At 40.5% G+C, this 12,411-nt stretch overlaps 1 protein-coding gene across 5 annotated transcripts in view; it reads right to left on the reverse strand.

Moving 5' to 3' along the window:
* LIMS1 (LIM zinc finger domain containing 1) overlaps positions 1-12,411 on the reverse strand; it is a 156,677-nt gene that overhangs the window by 13,338 nt on the left and 130,928 nt on the right. The gene's annotated exons all lie outside the window — the stretch shown is intronic.

Below are 12,411 nucleotides of genomic sequence, written 5' to 3' on the forward strand. Positions count from 1 at the left end.
TTTTTTATTGGCTACCCTAGTCTTTTAATTTTTTTTTATATTTATTTATTTTTGAGACACAGAGTGAGACAGAGTACAAGCAGGGGAGGGGCAGAGAAAGAAGGACACAGAATCTGAAGCAGGCTCCAGGCTCCAAGCAAGCGTTCAGGACAGAGCCTGATGTGGGGCTCAAACCTATGAACTGTGAGATCATGACCTGAGCCGAAGTCAGTCACTTAACCGACTGAGCCACCCAGGCGCCCCATCGGCTACCCTAGTCTTAATCCATGTTGAAAGACTGGGCTCAGAACTGTTGGTGTCAACTGGCCATGTAGCTTTATTCTTTTTTTTAAAGATTTATTTTTTATTTTTTATTTATTTTTATTTTTGAAAGAGTGTGAGCAGGGGAAGGGCAGAGAGAGAGGGGAATAGAGGATTTAAAGCTGGCTCTGTGCTGACAGCAGCAAGCCTGATGCAGGTCTTGATCTCAAGAACCATGAGGTCATGACCTGAGCCAAAGTCAGATACTCAACCAACTGAACCACCCATGTGCCCCTGGCCATGTAGGTTTAATAGCAAAGACTGGTTAATGATAACAATGCATCACAACATTTTTAGTAGGAAAACAGAATGTTTTGTGTGCCACTTATGTGTGTGTGGCAGGTTTATTATAATTTTTAAAATCAGTTCTTTTTAATGGAAACAACCAAAAAAAAATCTGTCACAGAATTTGGAGACCGTTAAAACATAGTTTAATGAGAAAAAAAAAAAAAGAAACATTCAACTTTTAGTTTGTATTTAATGAAAGAGAAAGACATATTGCTTAAGACAAAAACAAAATAAGTCCAGCAGTTAGCATATATACTATATTTGCTAGCAGAAGGTAGAAAAAAAATATAGGATTGGTTGCAATTTGAGTAAGTCTTTTAAGACGTGATTCAAATAGGTAGCATAGAGTGGAAGTTAAGAACACTGACCATGGATCCAGAATGCCTGAGTTTAAATTCTGGCTAAACCACTGACTGGCTGTGTGACTTGGGTCAGGCTGTTTAGCCTCTCAGTGCCTTGTGAGAGTCACAGACTTCTGTTTTGGCTCTGGCTCCTAACATATACGCATCATGTTCATAATTTCTTACCAATGCTCTATGCTTTGCTCTCACAGACCTCTCCCTTTAAAAGGATAAATCCTGTGATATACATATACAATGAAATACCACTCAGCCATAAATAGGAAGGAAATTATGCTAGCTAGCTATTTATTTATTTATTCATTCATTCATTCATTCATTCATTCATTTATTTTGAGAAAGAAGGGGAATGTAAGGGGCAGAGACAGGAGAGAAAGAGAATCCCAGGCAGGCTCCTCACTGTCAGGGCAAAACCTGATATGGGGCTTAAACTCACAAACCATGAGATCAAGACTTAAGCTGAAGTTGGATGCTTAACTGAGCGACCCATATGCCCTGGAAATCCTGCTATTTGCAACAACATGGACAAACCTGGAGGGCATTATGCTAAAAGAATTAAGTCAGGCAGAGAAAGACAAATACTGTGTGATCTCACTTATGTGTGGAATCTAAAAATGCCAAACTCCTAGAAACAGAGTAGTCTGATAGTTACTGGGACCTGGAGGGATCAGGGAAATGGGGAAATATTGTTTAAGGGGTACAAACTTCCAGTTATAAAATGAGTAAATTCTGGGCATCTAAGATACAGCACAGTGATTACAGTTAACAACACTGTATTGCACACTTGAAGTCTGCTAAGACAGTAGATCTTAAATGTTCTCACCATACACACACACAAAAGGTAATTACATGAGGTGATGGATGTGCTAACCTTACTGTGGTTATCATTTCACAATATATACATATACATATGAAATCATCATGTTGTACACCTTAAACTTAATGTTATCTGTCGATCATATTTTAATAAAACTGAAGAAAAAGGATGAGTCCTTTTGAAATTAAAGATAAAAAAAGACAAAGTCTTAACAGGAAGTTGTCATGATTACTCCCTACATTTCCAAATCTGCTACAAATCTGAACCCAGAACAGCCAGCACAGTTCCTAAAGCTAGGCTTCATCCTTATCAAGAAAATACAGAAGGCAGGGTGCCTGGGTGGCTCAGTCGGTTGGGTGTCCAACTCTTGATTTCAGCTCAGGTCATGATCTCACAGTTCGTGGGATCAAGCCCTGCATCAGGCTCCATGCTAACAGTGTGGAGCCTGCTTGGGATTCTCTTTTCCTCTGTCTCTGACCCTCACCCCATTTACGTGCACCTGTGCTCTCTCTCTCCCTCAAAATAAATCAGTAAAACCTTGGCTTGCAAGCATAATTCGTTCCAGAAACACGCTTGCATTCCAAAGCACTTGTATATAAAGCAAATTTGAAGAACCATTGGCTCAGGTGTGATCATGTGACATTTGGCATCATGTACTACTTGTATTGCAAGGCACTGCTCATTTATCAAGTTACAATTTATTAGAAATGTTTGCTCTTCTTGTGGAACACCTGCAGAGTAAGTTATTCGCAATGCAACGTTTTACTGTAAATAAAACTTAAAAAAAAAAACAAAGAAAATACACAAGGCAGGGAAAGACTAGAAGCCTTATGGGTTTGAGGACTCCTGACTAATGACTTTTTATTGGTGTTCTGGGGCAATTAATCACAGTAAGATTTGAGATTCTTTTCTCTTGTGAAGTGGGAAAATCAAGTGCTACTGTGAATACAAATATATTATCAGAGAAATCAACTTTAGGAAGAAGAATCCAAAAATTTAGTTCTCTCAAACCAAAATACAAGGATCCAGAAATGGATCCCTTGAAACCATCCATAATGCAAACCCTTTGCATACCCTGGGCTGTGCTTATCCTGTATGAGGACTAATGAAAGAGAATTTCTTTTGCTAGAACAAGCTGCCTCTTTTCTACAGGTATAGACATGATCAAACACAGTTATGGGCTTGATATCCAAGCCCAGGAGAAAGGCCAGAAGTTGATCCAAAGTAAAACTCTAGGATAAAAATGAAAAATCAGAAATCATCAATTTGAAAAAATCAAACTTTCAGAAGTACTACCTTTCTAGGTAACTGCATGTTACAACCCAAAACTGGTTTAAAATACCCTCAGCTTATAAGAAATATTAATTTGAATTAATTCAATATTCACTATTGAATATTCAATATTCAATAATTAATTAATTAATATTGTTGAAACGGAATGTCTAAGAACCCTACTTGCTGCCACCTGCCTGGAACAGGGATTGTTCAGTCTGGTGGAGGATTAACTCCAACCAAAAATAGCTCTGCTTTATGTTTTATGTTTGAGTTCTGTGAAGACTCTCTTTCGAGGAGGGTGGGGCTTGATTCTGCTGCTTTAAAGAAAGCTCAGAATTAGAAACTTAGCTGGTAGTCTCATTTCAAGGCAAGTGCAAATGTTGACGATCTTCACTTGGTGATTTGTACTGGTTTGTCATAAATTGCTTTGAACTGAGTGGGTCAGCAGATAAGCTCCTCATCTAGTTGGGAAGTTTCCTCCCAACCAGACCTCCCTTCTCAGGGTTCAGCCTTCCTGAGTAATCATGATTCTGTGTAAGAGGAAATGAGTGAAGAAATCCCTTTGTAAACCATCTTTCTACTAAATCATTCATTATAAATTGGTCTTTCCTGTTATGCATTTTGTGATAGGGAAAAAAGGACACATTTGGGAAATTCAAACTAAGGAGAGAGAAAGAAATCTGAAGTATTAACAAAGAACTCAATTTTACTCTCAAAAGTACCTTCTTAGGGGAAATACTAAGATAATCCTTTTACTGGAGATATGCTGAGATGTCACAAAGTTAGATTTGGGAGCTGTTATGGTAGCTATCTACATATAGTTAGCATTAGGACCTCTGGGCTGAGCGGGTATCCCCCTCTGAAATGGCATTTAAACAGCCTTCTCATGCCACCAATGACTTGGTCATTTTACAAATATTTTTTCATATGTATTGGAATATGACTAGACATACTGGTAACTCATGAAAACCAGTACTGATGAAAACAGATTTCCCTTTGAAGCGAACTACAATTCCGAATGCAAAAATCACTAATTGTATACAACTCATACATTTATCTGACCTCTCTAAATTTTCCTAATCTGAAAATGAGGAACAGAAGCATGGAAGTCATCATCAAGTTCTATCCAAATCACTGTGAAAACTGTATTCACTCCCAGAACTAGGGTATAGTGTGGTCTACACAGTATACCCTACAATGCAGGCTTTCCGTAAATATTTACTGAATGACTGGATGAAAAAGTAGTGATGGCCACATACAAGAGAGCATTATCTCTCAGAATGATAAAATATCAGTCCCAGGAAACCATTTCAACTTCAGTGAGAGTTGGTGCATCCTAGTGGAGGAGAACCCAGCTTGTGCAGACAAGCAGGCATGAGTTAACATCCTGATTTGACCACGTCCCCACTAGTTAACCGTGGCCAAGGTCTCTGAGCCTCATCACGGCCACAGGTAAGTTGGGAAAAAAAGTACCTAACTCACAGGATTTATGTGAGAATCAAATGAAAGAAGAACAACAAGAATAACAGTCTACAAAACACTTAGTATAGGGGCGCCTGGGTGACTCGGTTGGTTAAAGCGTCAGACTCTCGATTTCGGCTCAGGTCATCATCTTGTTGGTTTGTGAGATCGAGCCCTGCGTCAGGATCTGCACTGACAATGACAATGCAGAGTCTGCTTGGGATTTTCTCTCTCCCTCTCTCTCTGCCCCTCCCTGCTTGCACTCACGTGAGCAATCTCTCTCCCCAAATAAATTAAAAAACAAAAAAAAAAAAAAAAAAAAAGAAAGAAAGAAAGAAAGAAAGAAAGAAAGAAAGAAAGAAAGAAAAAAGAGAAAGAAATACCTAGTATAGTGCCTGGCTCAGAAATAAAAGTATTAGTATAACTCACAAGTCTTCTAAAATCAGGAATTGTGGGACATTTATTCACACATAAAGTACTACATTCTAGGCAAGGTTAAGGACTGTGACTTAACACAACAAGCTAGGTGACCTTACTCTCAAGAGACACATGGAAGCAGAAACAGCACCTCAACTCCTGGGGGTATTAGGGGTGGCAAGCAATACCACCACCATGATTGTTTGAACATGTTGTTTTTTATTACTGCCCTGATCACTACCTTCCAATACAGACAAAATTAAAAGATAAATATTTTTTGGAATCATTAATATTTATTATTTTTTAAATTATTTATTTGAGAGAGAGAGAGTGCACACAAGTGGGAGAGGGGCAGAGAGAGACAGAGAGAGAATCCCAAGAAGGCTCCACACTGTCAACACAGAGCCAGACGCAGGGCTCGATCCCACAAAGTGTGAGATCATGAACTGAGCTGCAAACAACAATCAGATGCTTAACTGACTGAGCGCCACCCAGGCACCCCTGGAATCATAAACATTTAAAAGTTGTTTAAAATTAAAACACAGAAGTAGGATATTTGAAAAGAGAAAAATAAATTTCAGTTAGTGGAACCAGTACTAATCACCACACAGGTAATGTATCTTGCCTTCTGCTAAATGAGGATGATATTTTCATTATGAATAGTTGAATGTTGACTATCCAAGAACGGTATAGTTATCTTTTCTTGTGTCAATTTAAACCAGAAAAATGTAGGCTCTCTTGAGGGTCTTTCTTAAGTGAAATCTGTCTAGAAATACTTTCTAATTAAATTTATGGGGCGCCTGGGTGGCTCAGTCAGTTAAGCATCTGACTTCAGCTCAGGTCATGATCTCACGGTTTGCGTGTTTGAGCCCCATGTCGGGCTCTGTGCTGACAACTCAGAGCCCGGCGCCTGCTTCGGATTCTGTGTTTTCCTCTCTTTCTGTTCCTCCCTCGCTTGCTCTCTCTCTCTCTCTCTCTCTCTCTTTCAAAAATAAATAAAGATTAATTTTTTTTAATTTATGGAACAAGAATTAGCTCTAACTGCAGTCAAATTCTGAGAGACAGAACTATAAAAAGGTTTTTTATTTTGTGAGAGTACTGCCTAACCAACATGGGGAACACACCCACTTACAATGGACTTGTTATATCCCTAGTGAAGATCATAACCCTCATTGTTTAGTGTAATGGTTCTCAGCTGAGGGTGATTTAGCGCCCCAAGAGATATTCTGGTTGTCAGGACTGGGGATCTAGTGGGTAGAAATTACTAAACATCCTACAATGCACAGGACAGCTTCCAGAACACAGCATGCTACCTTGGTTCAAACTCATAACCGTATCAGACACATGTGATTAATCCCTTGTTAGAGAAAACTGAAATTCAAAAATATTAAATAACTTGCACCAAAGCCAGTAGAGCTGGGGTTCAATCCAAGGCTGTCAGACCCTAAAATCTACACTGCTTCTTCTGTATCCACCACCTCTTTTAGACAGAGCAATAGAGAATATAACCTAGAATTCTAAAATTATCTTGTGGGTTTCTATCAACTTAAAAACCATGGCTTCCCTGCCAACACACGATGTGAACTTCACTTTAGAACTGTTAATCTGAACACAGATAGATGAAGAGGTAATTCTGTTGGATGTGGAACAATGACATTAAAGCCTGGAACTACTGTGTTCCTTTTTGACAACGTACCAATAAAGTGAATCCTCCTTCTATTTCCATTGCACAAATCTGAGGAAAATGCTGAGGTCCTGAAACAACCTAATTATGGATACATGGTTCCTAAGACATCCTAGGATGCACAGCTTCACTGACAGTTTCTCTCAGTCAGCAAATATTCAGAGGACCCACTAAAGGCAAGGCACGATGCTAGAAGCTGCTGCAGATATATGTAGTGACAGCCTGTAAAATCATATCATGGTTATTTTCTAAAAAAAAGTACCTTCCATTTACTAAGCTCTTTACCAAGTGCCACTGTGCTGAAATATAAACATCATCTATACCGGTTTTCAGTAGATTCTGGGGTAGAAATCTGTCCTCAGGTAGATTTAACTTCCTATTACCAACCAGTCTGTAGTAATACTGTGAAGCTTTGTATTTAATTTTCAATGACTTGATCTTGGTCAGCCTAGTCTAATACACTGTAGGATAAGCTCCTTAAGACTCTATCTACCTTGCTCATCATTGTACTCCTAGAATGTAACATGGTGCCTGACACACTGTAACTACCTAATATTATAAATATTGTTAAATGGATGGATAGGTCAATAAAGAATGAATAAACACACACATGGGAAATCTCATGATATCTGACTAATCAAGGCTGTTTGATCACCTTCAATCTGTGACAGTTCCTCAACCTTGCCCTGTCTTAAATGACCTTGACACTTTAAAAAAAAAAAAATGTATGTTTATTATTTATTTATTTAGAGACAGAGCACGCACACACAAGCAAGAGAGGGGCAGAGAGAAAGGGAGAAAAATCCCAAGCAGGCTCAACACTGTTAGCGTAGAGCCTGACGCAGCGCTTGATCCGATGAACTGTGAGATCATAATCTGAGCTGAAACCAAGAGTCAGGTGCTTAACTGACCGAGCCCTGCCCTTGACACTTTTAAAGGGTACGGGTTGTGTTTTGTAGAGTGCTCCTCATTATGTGTTTGTCTCATGATTAGACTGAGGTCATAGGTTTGCGGGAATACCACAGGGGTAATAATATGCTCTATTTTCTTGCATCATATCGGAGAGTACATGATCTCAACATGATTTCTTACTGGTCATGTTTACCTTGACCACTTGATTAAGAGGGTATTGGGGCCCCTGGGTGGCTCAGTTGGTTGAGCGTCCGACTTCGGCTCACGTCATGATCTCACGGCTTGTGGATTCGAGCCCTGTGTCAGGCTCTGTGCTGACAGCTCAGAGGCTGGAGCCTGCTTCAGATTCTGTGTCTCCTTCTCTCTCTGCCCCTCCCCTGCTCGCACTCTGTTTCTCTCTCAAAAATAAAAAAACATTAAAAAAAAAAAAAAAAGATGGTATCTGCCAGGGGCACCTAGGTGGCTCAGTCAGTTAAGCGCCTGTCGTAGGTTCAAGTCATGATCTCATGGTCTGCGAATTCGAGCCCCACATCAGGCTCTGTGCTGGCAGCTCAGAGCCTGGAGCCTGCTTTGGATTCTGTGTCTCCCTCTCTCTGTCTCTCTAACCCTGCCCCACTCACGCTCTGTCTCTATCTTTCAAAAATGAATAAACGTTAAAAAAAAAAAAGATAGTATCTGCTAGGTTTTGCCACCGCAAAGTCACTACTTTACCCTTTCTATATCCCTTTCAATACCCTTTCAATCCCAACTAGATACAACATGTCAGTCAATAATAGAACATTTTGTTAAGGCCAGTATCCCAAAAATCATCTCTTAACTATGATTCTTCTGTTGTACCTCCTCCCCCAAAAAACACAAAAATTTAAAGTAACTTCATTTAGTGTTACATGTCTGGAAATTATTCCCAAACAATTTGGCAGAAGATGGGTGTTGTGGGTATGTGTGTGAGATGCATAAGGATACATGATATTCACTGTATTATTCTTTCAACTTTTCTGCAGGTTTTAAATAACAACTAAGTTTATTCAAGAACACCACATTGGCCTGAACCAATATACCAAATCAGTGGTCCACCTATGGTAGTGAAAATACATCATGACTAGGCATTTTACTCAGGGTTCTACCCAAAACTGAAATTTCCTATTTTTACATAAGAATACATTTCTTTCATCCACCACTCTGGACAATGTTCATGAAATGAGCAATAGGTAAATGAGTAAAGACTTTGAAGGGTAGCCTGCAATGTTTATATTAGAAAATGTGTTCCCTGGGTCCTAGTGGGAATCTTAGCATTTTATCTTGCCATCTGTACAATCCAAGTACTGTATACATACCATTGTATTTATTAAGCACCTAGTAGTCATCAAATACTGCATAACAAACTATAGAGATACTGAATCAATGAGAACAGTCCTTGCACCCGAGGTATTTAATGTAATAAATTGTGAAATGCCATCTTTACTAAAGGTATAAACAAAGTGCTGTGTGTAGTCAGAGAAGACAACTTAAATGAGACAGGTGTGAGTGGCCTGAAAACATGACTAATGTGGTCTTGTAAATAAAAACATCCCAGGTACAGCAGTCATTGATGACAAGCTATGGAGCACAAGAAGCACTGAGACAGACCTTATATTTTTTAGCAGTGATAGATTACAGCCTCAATGGCAAACTTTTAAGTTCACTTACTGAACCACATAAGCTGGTGGGTTGGAATTCACCCTGCATAAAGGAGCCAGTGCAGGTAATAATCCTGGTTGCTGCTAAAACAGTCTTAAGAGGAGCTGCAAATGAGCCAGAAATAGCTGAGCTCAATCAGCTTACCTCCAGACAAACATCCTCATGAATGGGTAGGAAACAGTAGTGTAATAGTAAACTTGCCTTTGGGGCCAAAGGGAGGAGCATCCTGGCCATCTGATCCCAAATATCAGAAGTTACACAGTATAAAGTGAATCCCATTTTCAAGGGGAAGAACTAATCCTACAGAGAAAAGACTAGGGATGGTGGAAATAAGGGAAGGTTGATGTTTTAATAATAAGACAAAAGCAATACAAAGCTGTAGAGTAGAAAGGACACATTTGCTATTATTACCAAGATTGAAGTCCATACTTTGTGTCTCAAATGGAAAACAAGCCAGGTAAATTTTTAAGCTTGCTTTTCAATAACTGAAAATGCAGATTATTTCTTGGAAGCCCTGGATAGCTTTTTCTCGGATATCATTCAACCAAAAAGAAAGGCCAGATTTTCTACATGCAGATTTACACATCCCTGGCCTTGGAAAAGGGGTTTTAATTTTAAGTGTAGCTAAAACAGCAATCTTCCTCAGGACCCAAGGGACCTTAAGCTGGACAATAGCCCATTCATAGACTAGTTCTGTGTATTCATAACATTCTGGAATAATATCAGATGGACCCAGGAAGCATATTTATAGTCCAGAAGTAAAGAGGAGTGAGGTGTGGGCAGGAGGACAAGTGTGAGTCATGCTTTATTCTGTCCCACTGAAAGCTCTCACAGAGCCTCCCCTCTGACTAAGCACAAGTGGCCTGACAGCTGACAGAACACAGATGCAGAACCAGGACCTTAGGAGGTGACAGTGCCTGACAACAATTATTAATTCCAAAGTGCCAGGTGAATGGACCATATAATATTGAATTAATGTTTGGAAAAACTGACCCTGCCTTTCCCTTTTGGATCTTTCTCTTCCTCCTCTGGACTCTCTCCTAAGGTTTTTGCCATAACTAACCATTTCAATAAAAATATCTATATTTGAGGGGCATCTGGGTGACTCAGTCGGTTGGGCATCCAACTCTGGATTTGTTTGGCTTTAGGTCATGATCCCAGCGTCATGGGATCAAGCCCCACATCAGGTTCTGTGCTGAGCATGGAGTCTGCAAAAGATTCTTTCTCTCTGCCCATCCCTGCCCCTTCCCCTCCCCTGCTCTCGTGCTCTCTCTCTAGACTTAAAAAACAAACAAACAAACAAACAAACAAAAAAACCCTTAGATGTGAAAAGAATACGCATGGGAAAGAATACCATATTAGACATTAGGAGACCAAACTAGGTTCTAATCCCATTCACATCACAGACCTACTGTGTTATAGCAACACTTCAACATCTTTGGGCCTCAAGGGGGGAAAAAAAGTAGGGGTAAGGTAGGGACTGACAGAGTATGAAGACTCATGTTTCCTCAAGAGGCAGACACTTGGCTCTCTTTAAGTGACCTCCTTCCTTGCCAGAGTCCTGGCACACCTCTACTGTGCTGACCTGAGCCAGAATCCCAGCACACCCCCACTGTGCTGACCTGAGAACCTGAGTGTTCCATCAAGACCACGGAAGCAGGTCCTTTTCCTTTTACTACAACTGAGGACTGCCCTCCCTCCTGCCCCTGCTCCCTTTCTCTCCCTGTTGCCTAGATCCCTAGCGATTTCCTTTTCTTCTTCAGAAATCTAGCTGCCGTTCTCCTCATTACCACTGGCAGCTTCACCCACAACCTCAGGAAGGGATCTGTTACCCTGATGCCAAGAAGCACAGTCCCTGCTCTAGCTGCCTCCTCAGTCTTCCCTCCTACTACGCCTCTTCTCACTGTCACTTGCCGTTCCCAGCCCAAAGCCATTACATTTGACAGAAAAAGAGATTCCCACTGCCCAGGGAAGGAGTTTGGAAGAATGAAGGAAAAGAAAACAAGAATCTCTTCCTGTTCCTAGGGTTTTTATTGTGGGGAATATAGTTCCTGGGATACAGCAGGAGCTCAAATATGTGTTCTAATCAAAACTCTTTTTTTTTTTTTTTTTTGAAAGACAGAGCACGAGCAGGGGAGGAAGAGAGAGAGAAAGATAGAATCCAAGCAGGCTCTGCAGGGTCAGCACAGAGCCTGATGTGGGGCTTGAACTCATGAAACCATGAGATCGTGACACTTAACCGACTGAACCCCCCCCCCCCTCCTCCCAGGTGCCCCTCTAATCAAAACTCTTAAAGCTTTCCCCAGAGTTATGTTACTATAGACAGGGCAGTTCTGCATGTCATGTGCATATGATGGGGTAAATAGCTTTTCTGCAGGCTGGCCTGGGAACCTCCCTCTCAGGAAGCGTTATTTCCATGGGAAAATGCCATCTGAGTGGCAAACAACTGACTTACTAATAACCATTAAAAATTACCTTTCCTTCCTCAGGAATGGCTTTTACAACAGGGAAATTAAAAAATGTGCTAGGCAAAGAAGAAATCAAAGAGCAGCTGTCTCTGGCTATAACATAATTCTATGTACAGATATTATCACAGAGAGACATGCATATGAATAACACACACATATAAATATGTAAGGAGTAAGCTGGTAAAAGTGCACTGTCTAACTGGTCACACACACACAAAACCACTCTCATCTTTGTTAACAACATGGGCTTGGCCTCTGTAGACTATTCCCAAAAGCAGACATATTTTGTGAGTAGGGGCTTTTATAGCAATGGTAAGAAGAAATCCAAGTGTAGACACCACAGGGTAACACATGAGAATCAGGAGCAAGAATTTGGAAAAGAAGATACATAGAAGAGCTTAATATGGACAGGATATCCCTCCAAAATATCCAAATAAGATCCTTCTTAGAGAATAAATGCATGGAAGCTCCTATTGATTGTTTGAAAGGTAGGTAACAGATACCCTGCCTTAGAGAGGATGTTTCATGGTGCTCTGAGTTGGGGAAAGACAGAGGCAGGAATCAGGAAGGTATGTGCAGGGGGCAAGCAAATCAGAAAACCTGCAGCTAAAGCTTACAAATGGGCTCTGTCTGCTGAGCTGAAGTGCACAGATCTGATGGGTCGAGTCACAAGGCACCAAGGGTTCTGGCACAGGAAGGTGAAATGAACAGTACAAGTTGGTGGGTCTGTCAGGGCATTCCACATAGAAGCCA

Source organism: Panthera uncia (genome assembly GCF_023721935.1).
Source record: "Panthera uncia isolate 11264 chromosome A3 unlocalized genomic scaffold, Puncia_PCG_1.0 HiC_scaffold_11, whole genome shotgun sequence".
In the NCBI taxonomy this organism is placed as follows: domain Eukaryota; kingdom Metazoa; phylum Chordata; class Mammalia; order Carnivora; family Felidae; genus Panthera; species Panthera uncia.